This window comes from Penaeus chinensis, chromosome 27, assembly GCF_019202785.1.
Source record: "Penaeus chinensis breed Huanghai No. 1 chromosome 27, ASM1920278v2, whole genome shotgun sequence".
NCBI lineage: Eukaryota > Metazoa > Arthropoda > Malacostraca > Decapoda > Penaeidae > Penaeus > Penaeus chinensis.
The window spans coordinates 9,476,990-9,481,711 of record NC_061845.1 but is presented as its reverse complement, the minus strand read 5'-3'; the positions used below and the strand labels follow the sequence as shown (position 1 = coordinate 9,481,711).

At 39.3% G+C, this 4,722-nt stretch overlaps 1 protein-coding gene across 4 annotated transcripts in view; it reads left to right on the top strand.

Annotated features, from left to right (window-relative positions):
• The first annotated feature begins 3,893 nt into the window (after nt 1-3,893).
• The window catches only part of LOC125039784, a 106,061-nt gene continuing 105,232 nt past the window's right edge, over nt 3,894-4,722 (top strand). For all 4 annotated transcript variants that reach the window (XM_047634050.1, XM_047634049.1, XM_047634047.1 and 1 more), the window contains exon 1: nt 3,894-4,025. The gene's annotated coding sequence lies outside the window, so the exon portion shown is untranslated. The remainder of the gene's footprint in view (nt 4,026-4,722) is intronic.

Here is a 4,722-nt window from a genome sequence, read left to right as displayed (position 1 = left end):
AGCCGTGGGAGCTAAACTACGAGGGTGGGGGTGGGGGGGTGAAGAATAAGGGAGGGGGGGGAGGAGGTTGAAAGAGAAAAGAGATGAGGTTTGGAAATAAATTGTGGACAGGTTAAGATGGTTGAGAGTTGAGTGTGTGTGTGTGTGTGTGTGTGTGTGTGTGAGAGAGAGAGAGAGAGAGAGAGAGAGAGAGAGAGAGAGAGAGAGAGAGAGAGAGAGAGAGAGAGACAGACAGACAGACAAGTAAACAGAGAATATCAGTATAATTGACACTGTCTCCTTCTCACAATGATTTAATGTTAAAGTAGGAGCGGGCGAGGATTAGGAACTGGCAAAGACATAAAAAAAAAAAAAAAAAAACCTTTGCACAGTTGACTTCTCTTTCGCAAACATCCAGCCCAGCACTTTCCTCACACAAAATACCGCCTTCCCTTTGATTCCTCACGGCCGAATCTACATTTTTACGAAGCTGATCGCAAAATACACATCAAGCAAAGATGGGCTTTCGTCCGAGAAGCTTCCAGAAGGTTATCGTTCTCCCGTGACTGTGACTATAACGGCCGTTTTCTGCTGGTTCTTCCGAAGTGTCCTTTTTTGAACGTCGATTTTTACCATAACGCTACTTCGTTCCCTCTATTTTACTGGTAATCGAAGTTCTTTTTTTTTCCCTATTAGTTGTGTTTTCGTGCTTTGTATATCACTATATGGTTTATTGATTTGTTTATCTATTGATTACACTCTTCTGTTTTTCATAACAAAGGACTATGTTCCTGTTTTTTCTATAAAATGACGAATTGTAATCAATGTATAGACAAAAACATGTTAATAAATCGCCTAGAGAATGAGAGCGAGAGAGAGAGAAAGAGAGAGAGAGAGAGGGAGGGAGAGAGAGAGAGAGAGAGAGAGAGAGAGAGAGAGAGAGAGAGAGAGAGAGAGAGAGAGAGAGAGGGAGAGAGGAAGGAAGGGAAGGGAATACACATACACACACACACACATTTATATATATACATATATATACATATATATACAAACATACATATATATGTATATGTATGAATGTACGTATGTGTGTGTATACATAAACATATATATATATATATGTATACACAAATACATATATGTACATATACATATATATACATATGTATCTGTATATGATTATACATGTATATATACGTATACATATACATACACACACAAATATATGCATATATATATATGTCTGTATATACATTTGTGTATATATGTATATATATGTGTATATATACATATACATACATATACATACACACACACATATATATATATACATATGTATGTATATATATATCTGTATGTGTATATGTGCATATATGTATATATGTATATATATATATGTATATATATATGTATTTATATATACATATATATATATGCCTATAACATATTAGACAGAAAGTAAGCAAACATATATGCACGCGAGAGAGAGATTGGGATAGAATATATATAGATAGAAAGGTAGGTAGATAAAGATAAGAGAGAGAGAGAGAGAGAGAGAGAGAGAGAGAGAGAGAAGAGAGAGAGAGAGAGAGAGAGAGAGAGAGAGAGAGAGAGAGAGAGAGAGAGAGAGAAAGAGAGAGTGAGGGGGGGTGGGGGGGCGGGTAAGCAATGAACTTATTTTCACAGCAAATGATCGCTTCATTTATTTCAAATTCTTAAAGTAGATACACTTTTGAGGTTTAGTAAACTGGCTTTTGCACGCCCGGTGGATCATTCGTGCGAAAATGATTTGTAGGTGATGACTTGGCCAAATCTTTATTTCTCTTCCTCTCTCTCTCTCTCTCTCTCTCTCTCTCTCTCTCTCTCTCTCTCTCTCTCTCTCTCTCTCTCTCTCTCTCTTCTCTCTCTCTCTCTCTCTCTCTCTCTCTATTTCTCTCTCTCTCTCTCTCTCTCTCTCTCTCTCTCTCTCTCTCTCTCTCTCATTATTTCATCTTGCCTTGTTATGTACCCATCTGTGTGTGTGTGTGTGTGTGTGTGTGTGTGTGTATGTGTGTGTGTATGAGTGAGTGAGTGAGTATGTGTGTAAGTGTATGCGTGTATGCCTGTGTAGCTAACTTTTTACACATTTTCTCGGGAAGGGAAACTCTGGGAATATAAACCTCTTTTTTATGTAGCGAGGGAAACCCTGAGAAACAAATTATTAAGAAAAATTAAGTGCAAATATTAAAAAAAAAAAAAAAAAAAAAACATGACAACTTCCACCGCACCGATTTTCACGGCAGTTATAATAAAATTTCTAATGAAGATGGAAACTGTGAAGGCTTGTAAAATTAAACACCAATAAATCAAGAGAAAGTGATCAAAGACTGAATACGTACATAGTAAGTGTAATAACAACACAATACTATATAATTTGACTCAGAAAAGATTTCACGGTAATGCCGGCAGATCGATGCCTTGACAAATGAGGATAGGAGAGAGAGAGAGGGGGGGAGGGGGAGATAATGAGGGGGAGAGAGAGAGAGAGAGAAAGAGAGAGAGGTGGAGAAAGAGAAAGAGAGAGAGAGAGAGAGAGAGAAAGCAATATACAACCAAGCAGTGGAAAATCAGATGATGATGATAACGAGAAAAAGACATGACACCGATTATAACGACGTGACCATTTGACATGAGGATTCTGCAGGTGTTGTGCATCCTGTGACTCACACAAAGGGAGAGGGGAATGGCGGAGGGGGGAAGGGGAGGAAAGGGGAGAGAGGGGAGGAGGGGGGGCAGGTGGAAGGCGAGGGGAGAAGGGGTGGTTATCGATCTTGAATGAAATCGATATCAGGTACAGGTAGACGGAAGCTAGAGGGGAGGGGGAGAGGGTGGGGGAGTGGAGGAATGAGGAAAAGGTGAGAGCAGGGGTTAGTGAGAGTGAGAAAAAGTGAAAGGAAAGGGAGAGAGAGATAAGTATTTGCGAGCACACACACGCATACATATATGCATATGTATATGTGTGTGTGTGTGTGTGTATGTTGGTATGTGTATGTGTGTGTGTGTGTGTGTATGTTGGTATGTGTATGTGTGTGTGTCTGTGTGTGTGTGTGTGTGTGTGTGTGTGTGTCTGTGTGTGTGTGCGTGTATATACATACAAACATACATATATAAATATATATATATATATATATATATATATATATGTGTGTGTGTGTGTGTGTGTGTGTGTGTCTGTGTGTGTACAAGGAAAAGAAAGTGACCATGCTTGCAACCGAAGGATGGATCAATTTATATGTACAAATTGCACTCATCATTTGAACAACCAGCAGGACTGACCTCCTTTTGATTAAAGATATTCCTTACTACAAGGAAAATTTAACAATCTTCTTGATACGGTAGATGTACAGACTTCCCTTAGTTAATCATGGATAGCCACTGATTTAACATGTTTTTTTTTATACTAAATCTTAGTTCACACATCTGTTTTCTCCCTGTTATAACCATCAAATTTTGCTTTATAGCTTGCAAACAAATATTTGAAAGCAAAGCCAACAAATGGAACTATGTAATTAAAAGGAAGCGGTTGTCGACCATCCTTGAAGTTGGTGAAGGTAACCCCTCGTCATTCCTTTGAAATACGCGGAGGAATATTTTCGCTGTGTCTTTCGCCGTATTTCCTGATTTCAAGGATATGAAGCTTAGAGATGGTCGCAGATCGCAGTATATTGAACGATAATGATACGAAGGACTAAGGTATTGCTTGGGGAAATAGTAGATTGCGCTTAACTATATTTTAGCGGATGTTAAAGCTCCGTCAACTTGTGCGTGACAGAGGAAGGACCGGGCCAGGGGGTAGGTGGTGGGTGAGGGAGGAGGGGGGGAGGGTGAGGGGGTTCAGGTCTCGAGTGGAGAAACTCGACTTCAGTCGGCCCTTAGACAGTGCGGGAGAGAGAGGTGCGTTGCGATCAATGGATACTGTTTGGATGATAAATCTCGCGTAATTTGTGCTTTAATCGAGAAGAAGAAAACAAAAACATAGAAACCCGTCATCTTCGCATCGACACACGGTGAGTACTCGGCGAGAGGAGAGAACTGTTCGTGTTTACGTGAGGTTTACTTTCAGCCGCTGCCGCTTTTCTTGAAGGAATTTCTTGCTTTCTTGTGACGCGTTGAAATCCCCAGGTCGCGACTCGGGAGATTTTCCGAAAGGGATGCTGAGAACTTCATTTTTGAGAGGGACGTTTTAGTGAACGTGACACTATAGTAGTGTGTGCTGTATATTAAGTGGATTTACTTATAATTACGATGGTGTGTTATTGTTGGTGTTATTGATAGCGTGGTTGTCTTGTATGACTGATGCTTCGGAGGCTCAATGTGTATTCTTGTATAGCAAAGTCAACGGGTTAATTTTGTGTCATTCGGTGTTCTTGAACATTTTGAACACGCATTTAACAATATTATTATACTTCTGTCATGATAATAATAGGTCCTTTATATCGGTCAGTATTGGTTTGTTTATCTTTGTAGTTTCATCTCTTTTCTGCTTTTATATGTTGGCTTATCAAGCTTCTTACATTATTTATTGGGTGTTTCTTGCAATAGGTTTACTTCCCCGCCACCATCTGGATTGAATCTGTCTATCAAATTGTCTACTATTTTGTATGTAAATTTAATCGCCTAGCTTTCGTTCTCAACTTTCCACAGTTTATTTATTTGTTTAGTTATCTTCATCGTAGTCATCTTCATAGTATTTCTTATCATAAG